Source organism: Chaetodon auriga, chromosome 15 (assembly GCF_051107435.1).
Source record: "Chaetodon auriga isolate fChaAug3 chromosome 15, fChaAug3.hap1, whole genome shotgun sequence".
Taxonomy (NCBI): Eukaryota; Metazoa; Chordata; class Actinopteri; order Chaetodontiformes; family Chaetodontidae; genus Chaetodon; species Chaetodon auriga.
In genome coordinates this window covers 25,028,839-25,046,046 of record NC_135088.1, presented here as the reverse complement: position 1 = coordinate 25,046,046, position 17,208 = coordinate 25,028,839, and the positions used below count along the sequence as shown (strand labels likewise).

The 17,208-nt window shown below is 40.0% G+C and overlaps 1 protein-coding gene across 1 annotated transcript in view; it reads right to left on the bottom strand.

Annotated features, from left to right (window-relative positions):
• The window catches only part of LOC143332621 (uncharacterized), a 30,124-nt gene extending 21,494 nt beyond the window's left edge, over nt 1-8,630 (bottom strand). Inside the window, exon 1 of the transcript XR_013078231.1 lies at nt 8,315-8,630. The gene's annotated coding sequence lies outside the window, so the exon portion shown is untranslated. The remainder of the gene's footprint in view (nt 1-8,314) is intronic.
• Between the last annotated feature and the right edge of the window lie 8,578 nt (nt 8,631-17,208).

Sequence of the window (17,208 nt, the reverse complement as noted above, 5' to 3'; positions counted from 1 at the left end):
GTCAGCACAAATGGGATGAATCGTCTAACCAATGAGCGTTTGTTTTATATGATTCATCCAATTACACTTGACCTCATAGGTGAGGATTGGCGCCACTGATCTGTATTGGATGGCGCACACGACGTAAAAAAAATATAATAATTAAAAAAAAACAAAAAAACATTAAACTTAAACCAAGAGTAACGAGACTGTTCATTTTAAAAATGTAAGGAATAGAAAGTACAGATACTTGTGTGAAAATGTAATGAGTAGAAGTCAAAAGTAGGCAGAAAAAATAGTAATGGAGTAAAGTATAGATACCTAAAAAGTGTACTTAAGTACAGTAACGAAGTATTTGTACTTCGTTACTTGACACCTCTGCTGTCATCCACATTGTGATATCTCTCCATTTTATTTATTAGGTTGCTGTAGCTGGCTAAAGCTGATCCTGTTGATCCCTGCTGTTCACACAATACCTCATACTGCATCAAGTTAATGTCCCAGAGTTATCTCCCACAAACTTGCAACTGTTTTGTATTAGCAATTTTTGTCCAATGGCTGCATTCATTGTCAAAGGCAGCTTGGGCTTGGGCTGACATGCTGAGGTAAGCATATTGTCTCATGTTCTGTTCCTGTGTTGCTGGTAGTGTACTTTGCTCTTGATTTTCTCAGTTAAAACTGCTTTATTTTTCATTGCAGCAAATTACCTGCTGTACATTTCAACTATTTCTGGTCAAGCCCTTAAAGCTCTCTCTCTCTTTAATGACTTTCTTGCTAATTCCACTGTTGTTTTCACACTCTTATCTGCTAGCTACTTTATCTTAGCAAGTAGCGATGACTCTCTGTCTCTTTTAATTCTTTTTCTTTTTCTCTCTCCTTCTCCTGCTGGTACTGGTACAGGTAATTAATATAGTTTATTTGCTGTGTTAGAAGTATGACTCCACACTGTAGAAAATTAAACATAAGCTGTTGGTGCTGTTGTAGCCCTCAGTAGCTGGTGCAGACTGACCAAGTGTAGCTCCTGCTTCCTTGGCACCTTGAAAGCAGTGAGGAAACCAGGGAGGCTGGGTTACTGTTAAGGAAACGAATCTCTGAGTAGTTTTCTCTGGGCCCCTACCAGATTTGACTATATTTAGCTGCATGTCATCATTCTACCACTGGCTGCTTAGATGGCGACCAGTAAATGATGTGGGCTTTGTAGATATTTGGCAGACTTTCTAGGGAAGCCCTGTACTTTGTTGTGCTTTTGATGAAGCAGCTTTCATTTCTAGAAATCTGACTCTGAGTTCATGAGTGAACCAAAACCATGACAACCCAGAGTTGAGACCAGGATCCAAATATACAGTCCTACTCTCTTCTCTGTGTTTCCATTAGAGCAGCTACCTAACCATGGAGACTGCATCTGCCCCACAACCACTTTGACTAAGTCAGAAGTAAACAGAGATGGAATTACACATACACTCTAAAAAGTAATTCAGTGGCTTTGTATATATTACAGTAAGAAACAACTATGCTACCTTAATAAAATCTCTGAAACACATTCAGTTGATTGTTTGAGTTGGATATACCAAATTAAATGCCTAAAAATTTAACAGGTAATTTTACCTTAACTTTACATTTATTATTTAAGTTTATTTCATTGAAATAAATTAGCATTTGGTAGATAATATTTTGGAAATATCCTTAATTTGTTTGGCAAATTTCATTCAGGTTATTTGGAAAGGACTAATTATACTGATCAGTTTCAGTAACTGCAGTTATTACTCATTCAAAATCAATTTCCTTAATCTTCTTAAGTGACTTATTACTTTAAGCAAGTTTCACTTGAATATGAACACTTCAGTCGCGTGCAAAGAGCGTGGTCTCACAGGATACCTGACTTTGTATCTGCCCACTTTTTGACCGGGAGACCTGCTGGAAAGTTCACTTCTGTGATGCTAAGAGCAACTGGAAGACCCGCTCTCAAAGCACGGTAAGTAGCAAGCTAGCAAGCCTTATTATTGTTATCAAGTCATTAATAATTACTCTGTCTTCTTGCATACATAACTTATAGGGTGTAATTTCTAAATGCTGTTGCAGCCTGCTGGTGTAAGTTAGCTAGTTAGCCGAACTTCTTCTGCACAATCGACGTGACTGCATGTAGTCTATTTATTCAGACCACCGAACTGTTTTGGGTAACGCTCGGTTTATACGACGATGTAAAATCATGTGCAAAATGTTATGCTTATTATTTTAGAACATGTACACGGCACCATTGTTGTTGTCATTTTCTGAGGTTGGCGCATTTATCAAGAGGTGGAGCAAGCGTATCAGAAAAAGAAGCGGACAGGATGTAACAATGGTGCCACAGAAATGGCATTTTCAGATCTTTGCGCTCTGGGGCCTAGGTTCAGAAATGAACAAGGCTGAAGTTGGCATCCGATTAAGTGTAACGGTTCTAGACCTGGACCTGCTTTAATGTGGTCTAGATGAGAAAAAAGCAGTGAAATGCGCCTTTTTTGCATTTTCACAAATAGGATAAAGGTTTCAAAAATAAGAGACTGTGTTTTTATGAATGTTTAGGCTCTGTAGAATAATTCAGTCCAGATTTGAGGAGTCTAAGTAAGGTTTTATATCAGGAACAGGTCTAATGTGATGTAGATCAGAAAAAGACATAGAAATACATCTTTTACATTTTACTGAGTTACACACATTAGAGAGTAGATCTACAATTAAAATAAATAAAATCCTGGTTTTTGAATGAATTAAATACCGTTGCAATCTAGGGTTGATTCTCTTTTCATCCTCCTACAATGTTTCATGCTCTCAGTTCATGAATTAGGAAAACGACTGATTACCGCCATCTACAGGCGTTATGACACTTTTAAGGTGGACCGGAAAATTCCAATCAGAAGCTGTGAATCGGATGCCAACTTCAGCCTCGTCAGAAATGATCGTTTTCAGACCCCCAAAACGCCGGCTTAGTGTGGATGATACATGGGTTTGATGAACTATTTAGGCCTGGGCTCGTCTTCCTGTGGATGGGGCTTAAGTTGTCATTTCTAAGACTGTAACTGTTTTTGTTGTGTGGACTAAGTCAATGCACTGCATATAGTTCTGCAATTAAAAAAAATATGATTTTACCTATTTTGAATATAAAAAAATATATATATAGTGGTTGTTGCTGCGGTCATTGTATGGGAAACAATGTGAAACGGGCGTGTTTTGGACCCAAATGCAGTACAACGGAGAGCAGGAACAGTTGGTAATGACCAGTGCCGCAGCTGATGACCAGGAGGAAGCTCCGCAGCCGAAGAAAAAGCTGATCGCGCAGCGGTGCCGGCGGGCAGCGGAGTAACTTCCTTCAGCCGCTGATGATGAGGAGGAAGCTCCGCAGCCGAAGAAACAGCTGATCGAGCAGCGGTGCCGGCGAGGAGAGAGCAGAGGAGTAGTCAGAGGCACCCTAGGGGGGGGTCGAAGCCAGATGAGCAGTCCACGGGAGAAGTACAGATGGGGAGCAGGCAAGAGGAAAGCCGAAGCCAGGCGGATGAATCGTTTCCAGCAGAGCAGTCAGACACCAGAAACGCTGAGGCAGAGCACGAGGTCAGGGACGGAAGGCAGGTAAGTTTACCGGGAGGCAGACGAGGAGAGCAGGTCGGGGACAGGCAAAGTCGGCAACGGGTGATCAAACAGGATAACGCTGGAAAGTCTCGCATACTGCAGAAGAACAATCTGGCAACGAGTGAGAGTGCTGGAGAGGCTTATATGCAGGGCTGATTATGATGAGCTGCAGCTGTGTCGGCAGGTGAGCAGAGTAGAGCTGATGAGGTGGGCGCGGCTGGCAGGTAGAGTGGAGCAGAGGGAGTGAGAGTGGAAAAAACACTGCAGCTGAGTGATCGGAGGTGGATGAGAGACCGAGATTGTGATACAATGTTATACAACATTCAGCCAAAACCTTAAACCTGGTACCTGGTTTTAATGTTGTGATGTATATCCAATCTAGATATTAAGTTAAACACCTTGCCACAGTATGGTAATACAAATGTCCTACCTTTTCTTATGAAACTAATGATTTATTACTATTATTATTATTCTAATAAGGAGTTATATATTTTATTTTTGAGTGTCCTACTTGCTAAAGGTCTTACCATATTTTGGGGTGAATACTTGATGATGGCTAGAACATGTAATGTTGCACATTCACCTAACAATTTTTTCAAAATGAAAGTCTCTGCTGTCTCATCGTCTTTGCATGTATATGTGCCACTCCTAGTCCATTGATGGTGATAGTGATGGTGAAGAGCGCTGCATCCATGTGAGGCCAGTGTAAACATCTACGAAGTGCAGAAGGTGAAAGCATTTAAGGTCACTCTGACTAGTTGATTGTGGTCTGATTTGATGCTGCGTTCAGTGATGGGAATTTAATTTGCATGCGGTCTCAAGTTAAGATAGTGACTGTCCAGTATCGTGTTGAATTTCAGTGAACAGATTTTTTTGATGATATGATCACTCTGCAACTTTCTGTTTTCCAAATGAATGATAACCCTATCAATATAATTATGACATCAGTCATTTTCAGAAAGTCCCATTGTTGGAGTGTTTGGAGCACAGTTGTCTTGTAAAGCATGTTAAATATTTTTTACTCTGTTTACAGCACCAACACTGCTAAGGGAGAGAATTTGGATAAAGACAACAAAGAGAGAAATGTCACACATTTATTATTGTGTTCAAGGACCATTAAATGTGCAAACATTGAAACAAGGATCCCAATGTATTGCATAGTTTAGTTTATACAAGTTCAGGAAAGCAACAAGTAAGCAAATGAGTTGCACCTTTTGATTTCGACCATGTTTGACTGCATTGGTCAGGGAGTATTAATTGGAAACACAAACTGTAAAGATAAAATGTCTAGGATATAGTAGTATTAATTGTTACCAACTATATCCACCATTGGGTCATTGATACGATATTATGCATTTACAGTACCTCTGTCGGGCTGCAGATAACAACTGTTTTGATAGTTGATTAATCTATCAATTGATGAAACAATTAATCAGCTAATCGGATTATACGAACATCGCAAAATTACTCAATGGCACTAACTCAGTCTTTAAATTTAGCTTGAGGCTGTTTTAGGGACGTTTTGGTGCGTCATTTTAATCATTTGTTTGGTGAGATTTAGGTATGGTTACGCAGGGTTGCACATATCATTTCTTCTCTCAGTTGAGGGTCTATATATCCACTGCAATTGTAGTTGGCTAACCAGAACTGACTGCGGTCCTGAAAGTGTGGTCCAGACCAGCAGCTACTACTACTCGTTTTTATTGTTATGTCTTGGTGTCTGCCGCCACCATTTTGAAATTATTATTATTATTATTATTATTTATTTTTAACTTTTTACTGTTGGATTAAGCATGTTTCCCTAGTGTTTTTTTTTTCACACATTTGCGTGATTAATCATATTAGTTCCAAAAAATACATAGATAGAAGTAGCAATGAAATTACTCTGTTTGCTCCCTATGATAACACTATTTATCATTGCTTATTCAGGTGTCAACTTATGGATGGCAGTGTAAGCTCTGCACATTTGTGGCTTCATCCAAAGGGGCACTTTTGAAGCATTACCGAGTGAGTCATGGTACTTTTGGCCGTGGATATTCAGTACCCTGTCTTCATTTAAACTGTCCTTGCTCCTTCAAGACATGGGGTGGTTTGTGCACACATTTATATAGATCTTGCACGAAACTGAACAATGTGAAGTTGTGCAATATTTCATATGTCAAATTTGTGACTCATCCCATCCTAATACAAAAGACTATTTCCAACATATTAATTTTCACTTGAAAAAACATGAAACAGTAGAATGTGCTTTTGAGGGGTGTGATTTCAAGACAAACATATATTGGACTTATGCAACACACAGAAGTTGATAACACAAATGCTATTCATGTAAAGATTTCAAGGCTAATGTGATAGCAAAACATCCAGTTGTTACTGAAAATGAAAATAACTTTCCTTTGTTGGAATTAGATGCTCATTTGGATATAGATAATGCCTCAGAGTTTGGTTAGGTTTGGGTTTGGGTTGGTTGGTTGCATTAGCTTCCTCCTGTTCTTCTGCATGACACACCAATTTTTTTCTACGTCTTGTTTTTATTCTTATCTACTTGTCTCCCCAAATACCAGCATTCTATAAGGTTGATGTTTGATTTGTCTAATGTCAATTCCTTTCAAGTTGGTAGAATAAAGCAAAATTAAACTTGAATGCGTGGAATAATGTTAGATGTATAAAGACCTTCTGTTTTGCAGGCTGGAATCCCCATTTAGCAAACAGGAGAGGTCATCATCCGATGTCTCATTGATCATCTGAGAGAAGATGCAAGTGCCTTGAAAAAGTAAGTTACACTGAGGAAATTGACTGACCTACACCTTAAATGTTTCAGTTTTTTATTTTTCAGTATGGACATGAACAATGCAATGCTTTGTGTGGTAATAAAGTAGATTGTGTTTGTTCATTATGGAACTTAGATGAATATCTTGACACATGTTAAAGCAATCCTGAGGTTTTGTTTAATAAATGAGCAGTGAGGGACCAATTTTGTGTCCCATGAAGACTTAAAATGAGTTGTAACCAGTTATCTTTATGTCTGCAGGATGCTGCTTATACACCTGTCAGTGTACAAGAGGAGCTGGGAGATGAAGTGATGAAGATTTACGTGCTGTGCAACCAAGATGGGTCAGGTGATGAACCTGCTGATGTAGGGATTGTAATTGAGAGTGTTACTGTCCTCAGAAGCCTTGGCGATCTTAGCAGAGCTTGCTGTTATCTACTGGGACTAACCTATGCCTTGAATCTGAGCTACCCCAAGAAGCTCAGATGTAGTTCTGAGGTATTTCAAAAAGTACTGATGGGCCTTGATCCAGGAAATCTGTCGACTAAAGTTCAGAGACTGAAAAATTACCTGTGTACCTAGATTACTGTACTCTGACTACTGTTCAGCAGTATGCCCTGATATCATGTGTCTTTTTCATTTGCAAGGTAAGCCAAGAAAAAGATTTCATTCTGGACTGTTGTTATATTACTTGCAGTTCAACCATATGCAGAGTTCAGTTGGCAAGAAAAAACTGGTTGAAACTTGATATATAAAAGGCTGGACAGTTTTACAATTGTATAATCAAAACCTTTCTTGATACTTTGTGTTGACTTTTATTTGAGTGCAAATTCGTTCCCATTGTTCTTATGCATTTAACAAATGTGTTAATGACAAACTTTCACTCTGGACGGTTATTGTTCGATGATGTGTTACTTAAAGGACCAATATGTATCTCTGACTTGTAGCATTTAAAATGGGTACTGCAATCCAAATTCAGACAGTGGAGAGAGCTGTCTCTGCTTGCCTCATTGTCCCCAGACCTGAAGCTCATGCAGGTCAGGAACACTGAAGCTTCAGGAGCAAGGCTGAAACTGTAAAACTACTAAATGTCAAGTCCTGCACATTGAGTTGATAAGCTACTGTATAGGACATGTTTTTTTCAGTCGGGTAGAATTAGTTATATCTCAACCAGTTCACTGCCCGCTTACATAACTCCAACACCTTTCACATCAGGCTGTGGAAATGTGCCACATAGTGCCTTAACAATGCATATCTACTCCTTACCCGCTCTGGTCAAAATAAAAATGAGAATGGAAATTTAGAAGGAGGATATACTGGTTATTGCATGTCAGAGAAGTCTGGATCTCAACATAACATGTTTCCTTAATCTCTGATGATATATTAAGGTCATTTTATGATTTAGTACAGTAGAAATTACATATTGGTCCTATAACTTTTAAGCGTTTTAAGTGCTTTTTACTGTTTGTAGCCCCCCCTCACTCAATTCTATTTTGTTTATTAAAGGATTATAGGACACACACCTTTAATGCCCTTTTGCATGGGAGATGAATTGGTGAGAGCTACAAAAAAAAAACAAATCAATTTGGGATACTCAGTACTGTAACAGTTAAAAGAAAATGACCTCCACTAAAGTGCTAAGAGGCCCGGTTAGCTTACTGAATAGCTATACTGTAGTGTGAGCTTAAACTCCCATGCATCAAATTTTAACAACCCATACCTTATACTTTTAACATAACCATCCTATGAATTACATCACTTTGAAACATGAAAGACTGTCACACACTAGAATTTTATGCACAAATATAACAATATTTATTTCAAAACCCCAACTAAAATAATAAATTAATTAAATCATATTTAAAGAATACCCGGGATTTGTTACTCAGTCTATTGGTACCATAACCGTTGGCGCGCTGTTGGAGCTCATGTGAAAACCTCTGGCGGAGAATTGTCTGTACTTACAGTCCCATTGACACAGTAGAAAGAAGATGTAACAGTCAGTTCAAACCATTTGTCCATCGGTTAGCTGAGTGATGAGGAGAAGCAGCCCTGGTGCCTGGTCCGCGTGTGCAGGAGCAGGTTTCTCTGGCAGCAGCAAGTCCTGAGCACCTCTACTGCAGCAGCGTGTGTGGCAGTGTCCGAAGCACATCAGAAGCTTGAAAAAAAACGTGCTCCTCACAGGCTTTCCGTCTCGCTCTTCCCCAATCCAGCAAGGCCACAGCTAGAAACAGCGCTCGACATCTCTCTCTTCCTCCTGTTTCTGTCTCCTTTCTCCGCACTTACGTCTGCAGCGCATTCTGCGTTAGGTCCCGCCCTTCCAAGAATCCGGTAGGTTACCAAAATTATCCCGACTTGGCACTAATTGGCTATAACATGGTGCCATCTGACTAACCAATGTATAACAGAAACAGGACCTGAAAAGTTCAAGGTCCACCCAAACCGTGGGATATTTCAACACTTTTCCAAAATCACACATTCCTCTTATTTATCCAAAAAAAAAAAATAACCCAAATAAACAGTGACTGAGGCATGTACCAGAATTACAGTATAAATGAAACTGAATTTACATATTTAAAGAAACAATATGTAAACAAAAATTAGCAGGGCATTACATGTTAAATGTATATTTTGGCCATTTTCAGAGTTCAGTCTGCAGAGCAATTCTGCCTGTTGGTCTCACATTGTCATTAGCAAGAAAAAAACTTTTGGCTTTTCTTGATAGTTTGTGGTGACTATGTTTGATTGAAGTGCCCATTGTTCTTGATGCATTAATGCAGAGTTATTTTTTGTAGCATTGGCATTGTAAACCAGGTTAAATTTTGGTTTAATAAATGCTTTCTTAAAATGTTAATATGTGTACATTTTTTTTAATTAGCAACTGATTCCATTAAAGTATTCCTGGAGTAAAGGGTAAAATACAATTTTAAAATTAAGTAAGTACAACCTAATTATTTTGATAATTAATCATCACAACATTTAGTAAAATTAGCACATGTGTTTGGTTTGGATCTACTTTGCATTTGTAATTTTATGTACTTATTTTTTTGTGGTTTTCGGCTTATGAGGCACAATTGCATTGACTCAGAATTTTTACTATATCTACTCAATTGTTTCACGTCGTGGTACTAAATGTAGTTAGTTAGATATACTTAATATTTTTACTTAGATTTACCAAGATCATAAAGTATATTTAAATGATTTCGCAACTTTTTAATTTACTCAATATTTGTAAGTGTAAAAATGTTTCACCAACGAAATTGAGTAGAGCACAGTAAAAGTTTTTAGAGTGTGGTGGTGGTGGTGGTGGTAGTGGTGGTGTTTGTTGTTGCAGCTGTTATGTCCATATTTCATAATGTTAAGTAATACAATAAAAACATTTGAAAAGGTATGATCTAGATGTTGTTGTAATGCAATACATACATGCATATGGACAGATAGATAGATTGATTTATTGATTGACTGAATGATTGATTTACCCCAGAAGGAGAACAAAATTGTTGTAGCAGTATGAATACACACATCTGAATAAAAAAAATAAATAAATAACATTCATGAAAGGAAACTATAAAACTAGTGAGTGTGGTGGGAGAGGGGAATTGTAAATGCGCAACCATTTGGTGGCACGGTGGCAACACTGTCACCTCACAGCTAGAAGGTCCCAGGTTTGATTCCTGCTGTGGGTGCCGGGGGTGTGTCCTCCACCATGCCTTCAGTGACTGCTGCTCGAGGAAAGGGGCCTTTCTGTGTGGAGTTTGCACGTTCTCCCCGTATTCACCTGGGGGCATAAAAAAATATATTCCCACTAAAAACATGCAAGATCACCACCTGACCAATGGTATAGGAAAAAGAACTGGGTCCCCAGGCGCCGCTGTCGGCTGGCAGCCCACCGCTCCTAGTCTGCCACGGAGGAAGGACGGACGATGGATGGGTCAAATGCAGAGAAAGAATTTCATGAAGCATGGCGTGTGCATGTAGTGTGTGTGATAAAAATAAAGTATGCTTCTTCCTCTATTGAGACAGAAATTACATGCCCTTGTGTGAATAAGATAAATAACATAAGGCTATTTATTATGTTTAACAAAAGGACATGGTATAGGCATGCTCTGTGTTGTGATCTGGTGCTATATAGAAAATTATTAATTAACTTGACCTTCAAGGGGAGGGGGGCCGCCCCTCCAATATAATGGTAGGGGAAACACTGCAATATATCATAATCAGCACTTGTTTCACCAAAGAGTTTCACCTTTCCACCCACTGTATCTCATAAATCAACAGGCTACGTACCACAGTCCTTTAAAGTAGCTGTAATAAAACTTCTACTTAAAAAGCCTATTCTTGATCCAGGGGTTTTAGCCAACTATAGACCGATATCCAACCTTCCCTTTCTCTCAAAAACTCTTGAGAAAGTAGTTGCTAATCAGCTGTGCGACTTTCTACACAGCAATAGTTTATTTGAGGATTTCCAGTCAGGATTTAGAGTGCATCATAGCACAGAGACAGCACTGGTTAAAGTTAAAAATGACCTTCTAATTACATCTGATAAAGGATTTGTCTCTGTACAAGTCTTATTGGATCCTAGTGCTGCATTTGACGCATTGACCATGGTATCCTATTGCAGAGACTGGAACACTCCAGAACACAGACTGGAACTGCGCTAAGCTGGTTTAAATCCTACTTGTCAGATCGCTCTCAGTTTGTACACGTTAATGACAACTCCTCTGTGCTCGCTAAAGTCAGCTATGGAGTTCTGCAGGGTTCTGTACTTGGACCAATTCTATTCACCTTATGCTTCCTTTAGGGATGATTATCAGGAAGCACTCAATAAATTTTCATTGCTATGCAGATGATACCCAGTTATATTTATCAATGAAGCCAGAAGAAACCAGTCAGTAAACTAGACTACAAGCATGTCTTCAGGACATAAAGACCTGGATGACCTGCAATTTTCTGATGCTAAACTCGGACAAAACTGAGGTTATAGTACTAGGCCCTAAACATCTTAGAAACTCACTTTCTGATGACATAACAGTTATGGATGGCATTGCACTGGCCTCAAGCACCACTGTAAAGAATCTGGGAGTTATCTTGATCAGGATATGTCCTTTCACTCACATGTAAAACAAATTTCAAAGATTGCTTTTTTTCACCTACGTAACATTGCAAAAATCAGGCATATTTTGTCTCAAAATGATGCAGAAAAAGTAGTCCATGCATTCGTAACTTCCAGGCTGGATTATTGCAATTCCTTACTATCAGGCTGCCCAAATTCGTTGCTGAATATTTTCCAGCTGCTCCAGAATGCTGCAGCACGTGCTCTGACAAAATGAGGAAGAGAGATCATATTTCTCTGATATTAGCCACTCTACACTGGCTCCCTGTAAAGTTTAGAATAGAATTTAAACTTCTCCTTCTTACTTACAAAGCCATAAATGGTCAGGCACCTTCTTATCTTAAAGAGCTCATAGTACCTTATTACCCCACTCGAACACTGTGTTCCCAGAATGCAGGCCTACTTATAGTTCCTAAAGTCTCCAAAAGCAGAACAGGAGCCAGAGCGTTTAGCTATCAAGCTCCTCTCTTGTGGAACCATCTTCCAGTCTTTGTCCGGGAGGCAGACACTGTCTCTACATTTAAGAGAAAGCTTAAAACTTTCCTTTTTGATAAAGCTTATACTTAGGGCTGGCTCAGGCTTGTCCTGGCCCTGCCTGACATTCACTGCAACTGCTACTACTGTTATTACATCCACTGTCATTGTTACTGTGATTACATTTCTGTCTCTCTCTCTATATATATGTGTCTCTCACTCTCTGACTGTATTTCTGTCTGTCTCTGTCTGTCTCACTCTCTCTCTCTCGCATTCCCTCTCTCACTCTACTGGTCGAGGCAGATGGCCGCCCACCCAGAGCCTAGTTCTGCCTGAGGTTTCTGCCTGTTAAAAGGAAGTTTTTCCTCGCCACTGTCGCCAAGTGCATGCTCATGAGGGAATTGTTGGGTCTCTGTAGATCAAAGAGCTCGGCCTGGAACAGCTCTATGTGGAAAGTGTCCTGAGACAACTTTTGTTGTGATTTGGTGCTATACAAATAAAATTGAATTGAATTGAATTGAATTGAATTGAATTGAATAAGTATCGGCTCATTACCCACATTCACATTCTAGATTGCATTCTGTGCACTCAGATGTGTGACCTTTCTTGCTACAAGAAATACAACTCAAACAGACACTCTCTGGTGTTCTTTCTCTTTATTTTCCACAACAAACTTGGTGTCAGAAGTAGGATTCCTAGAATGATTTGTCTGCAGCCTGGATGGACAGGGATTGATCATCCTGAACTCTACATTTCACTGTTCAGCCTCCAACGTGGTCATCTCCATCTGCCCCACCAGCGCCTCCCCAGCAACAACCTAAATCTCATGTCTATGTGGGAGGCTCATCTCAGAAACTATTTTGTCGCCTCCAACCTGAAATTGCCATGCAAGTCCAAAGATCCTGTGTTGGGATGGGACGAGGAATGCCTAGATGCTTTAAGATGTTATGCACAACACATTGAGGGTAATTTCCAGACACAACAAAAGAAAAAGAGAGAAGAAGCTGATGAAGACATGAATTCAGCAGCCCTGACTATGATACAAGCGGTTCAACTGGGCAGTACAGTTCCCACCACTGTATTTGGCTCCATGTTGGCCCATGTTGGCCTCCATGACAGATTCCAAATGAAAAAAATAAAGATAAATCGTTGTTGAATGAATACAAAATTAAAAGGAGGGCATAAAAGAGAAAAAGAAAAAAAAATCCCCTTTTCGAAAATAGTAGAACATTTCACAATATAGAGGGTTCAGTGATGATTCCATCTGTGGCTGGGGGTGGGCCAGGACCAGCCTCTCCAGCACCTTCATAATGAGCGATGTAAGGGCGACGGGTCTGTAGTCATTGTGGCCAGATGGAGACTTCTTCTTCGGGACAGGAACCATGCAGGATGTCTTCCACAGCACCGGGGCTTTCCGCAGGCTAAAGCTCAGGTTGAAGAGATGTCCCAGGAACTAATGCCATCAGGGCCAGCAGCCTTGCCCAGGTGATGATGAAGAAAGCTGAGCACACACTCCTCGGATAAAAGGGATCCTGGATGGCTGTGTTTGGCTCCATGTTGGCCCACAATATGAGGAGACTAATAAAAAAAGCAGACAATCACAGATTTTCCAAATGAAAAAAATCTTAATAAAGATAAATAGCAGTTGACTTGCATACAATTCGTGGCCACTTTCCTCTCAAAAATGGTAGAACATTTTACAATATACTCCACTATAAGACCTCTTGAGATTGCTATCTCTCTCTGACTTTTCTCATTGAAGATCTAAGGTAATGTGCATTTCTAGTAGATGCTTGGTGTTTACAATAGCTGGCAAAGAGGGCATTAATGCTCCCTCTGCTGATAACATTTTGCAACTACACATCTGTAAATTTACTGGCTGGTCAATATACAGAAAAAAAAAAAAATGAATGCATGATGTGTGATTGCAATAACTGCAATGTAAGCTAAATAAAAGTGTTGTTCATCAAAAACATTCACATTTGAGTGAAAATGAAAATGAAATATTTGCTGTGTGTGGTCAACATTTGAAAAAAAATCGTATTTCTTTGTGGCTGCAGAAAGGATCACCCATTTGTGAGCCTTCAGGCAGACATGATGACAACACCTGCTCAAAGTAGCAGTTTTCTCAACGTCTTACCATGTCTGTATGAAACTGTCTTCAGTCGTCTGGACCCGATGATAGGTACTTTGAAACATAACTAGGTGATATTGGAGAGATCTCAGGAAGCTCACCTGTTCCGTCTGAGGTAGCTACAGGTATGACCAAGTAAGCTGAGCAGTAGATCACATGCTCCTGGGATGAAAAGGATCCTGGATCGCTGTATTTGGCTCCAGTTGGCCTACATCATGACGAGAGTAATAAAAAGAGCAATCAGAGATTCACAGATTTTCCAAATGAAAAAAATCTAAATAAAGATAAATAGCAGTTGACATGCATACAATCCCTGGGCCCTTTCTTCTCAAAAATGATAGAACACTTGACAATATATTCCACTACCAGACCTCTTGAGATTGCTATCTCTCTCTGACTTTTCTCAATGGAGATCTAAGGTAATGTGCATTTCTGGCAGATACTTGGGGCCGGATCTACTAAGATCCCAATTTGTGTGTACTAATTTGCTTGTGCAATCTAGAATTTTGTGCATGGGGCTGAACCGCGGTTTGCGGGTGATTTACTAACAGTGATTGTGTAAATGTCAACAGTGCAAATGTGTTGGAGACACACTATTTAAATGAGGGTTTTGTGTGTTTCATGGTTTGCAGCATGGCGAATTTGGAGAGAGAAACCCTCAAAGTGAAATTCGACCCTACGGAATTAGAGGTGTTGGTAGATGAAGCCAGTAATCACTTAAATGAGCTACAGCAAAGAAATCTGACTGTCGGACAAAGGAACGCCATATGAGAAGAAATGTGTGAAAAAGTAAATGTTGTTGGCAAAACGATGCGAACAGTGGATGAAGTGAAAAGATCAAGATATCAGAAGATGAACAAAAGAAAAACTGGCGTACAGCAAAATGTCTGCAAATAAAACGGGTGGGGGCACAGTGGATGAGATGCCTCTGACCAGCATTGAAGAACAGGTGCTGACGGTCTTCGAGGAGCAAGTCACTGGAATGGCTGGGTATGACACACTGGATCAAACAGCAGATCAAGGTCGGCGCACAATAATACTGTACAAACACACTTTTTTTCTGAAAAGATATTTATTTAGTAAGTGAAAAATGAATGTACCTCCTGTGGTTACATTTTGCTGTCTTTCAAGTCAAATCCCAAAACCCTAACAAAAAACGTTTTTCTTTTTAACATGTAGAATCTTCATCAGAAGTCCAGCCATCCCCCTCAAATCTCCCCAGAGCAGCTGCCACCCCTGCAAAGCCTCGAAAGGGCCCAGAGGACATTGATCTGGAGTTGCTGCAGGAACAAAAGAAACAGCCTGCAGTCCTTCAGACAATTGCATGGGAAATGCGAGCGGAGTCATCGTTGGCACGGGCAGTAAGGCGCGACACAGGCCATTGCCATGCACTGCAGACAGATGGTCAGCTCAGTATCTGCCCTGACGATGGCCGTCGATTCTGTGGCAAGAGGGCTACGGAAAGGGATGCAGGCAATGACTGCCCTCATTCCAGGTGGAGAAGCGGGCTGACCAAGTCCCACAGCGACAGCTAGGCAGCCAAGGACTGGAGAGGGAGGAGAGGTGTGAACGGCGGGCAAGTTCCACCTGCGTAAAAGGAAACACAAATAATACATTCAACTGTCACGTTTAAGTTGTCTTATGTTGGCTGTGAATATTTATGTTGTGTAAAATGGGCTATATGATGAAGAGCTGTTTTGTTTTCAGTTCTTTAACACTATAAATGTTATAACTATAGTCTAATACATTTTCTGACTGAAACAATGTGTCTTTAATATGATTTTGTGGGGCTTAACATAATTAGATGTTAATAAGACTGAGTATTTCGTTTGATAGTAGTGTTTGGAATTTAGAAAGTGATTTCAATTATCTTTTTTTCAATAAATGTTGATTTGCTTAACTTTGCACTGCTCTGCTCTTCAGTTTGTTAGGTCAAAGGGAAAGGTCTTGCATTTGTATTCCAATCTACAACATACCTGTTTACATAAAGAGGAGGGGGTTTCTAGAGTAGGGGGAACATAAAGTCACACATCATTAAGTTCAGAATGACAGTATTTTCAGATGCTGCTGAGCATGATGATGATGATAGAGAAGCATCTGTGTATTTGAAAAAAACAGACGCATATTAAATGGAACTGTTATTACTCATGTCCCAACCTTTAAGTTTAATATTAACACACACGTGAATGGTCAGTGATTACCAAATTCTTCTTTGCTCAACATGCTCACAAGTTTCCAGGTGACTCCTTCACTATTTCCTCAAAGACTTCTCCATCAACTTCTGTGTCAGATTGGTCAAACACCTCACTGGGCAAAACTCCTAACAAACCTTCTGTAGTAAGAACAGAGCCCCAGGAAGGCACGCACCTCTGTAGCAGACCTTGGCAGAGGCCATGACTTGTCTGTGTTTTTGGGGTCAGGGCAAAGCCCCTCAGCAGAGATGAGGTGGCAAAGGAAGACCACATGGTCCCAGGCCAGGTGGCACTTCCTGGCATTCAGCCGTAGCCCAGCTGCTCCAATCCAGTTGAAGACCTCCCCTAGAGCAGAGAAGTGGTCCTCAAATGACCTGCTGTATATCAATATGTCATTGAGATACACCATGCAGATGTGCGATGGTAGCCCCTTTAACACCAGCTCCATAACCTGCTGGAATGTCATTTGTGAGCCCCATGGGCATGGCCAGAAGATACAAACGGCTGTATCACAGCCAGCCACTGGGGGCAATCCAGAAAAAGAAATCCAGTGGGAAAGTCCAGAGCTAATTGGTAAATGGTGTATTCTCAGATATGATGATCATTTGTATCCAGGCATCATTCTAAACATACAAGAAACACATGTCCAGGTCAAATGCATCAGCAAGCACTGATACAGACAGACACATTGAAATCATTAACTGTTTGATTATTATTGTTATGATTACAACCAGTTCATTAATTTACAAGTTTAATTGTATGTTATAGGAACAAGGACGAGGTGACTTTTATCACACATCTCATGAGGCTCCCTTAAGAAAGTGCATTCACAAACTCAGTCAGTTATATTAGTGCATTACTTGCTGGAATAGAGAAAGCTTATAGAGAATGCTTATACTGAACCAGATTCAGAGATGATGAGTCAAAAGCAAATTTGTAGAACCAC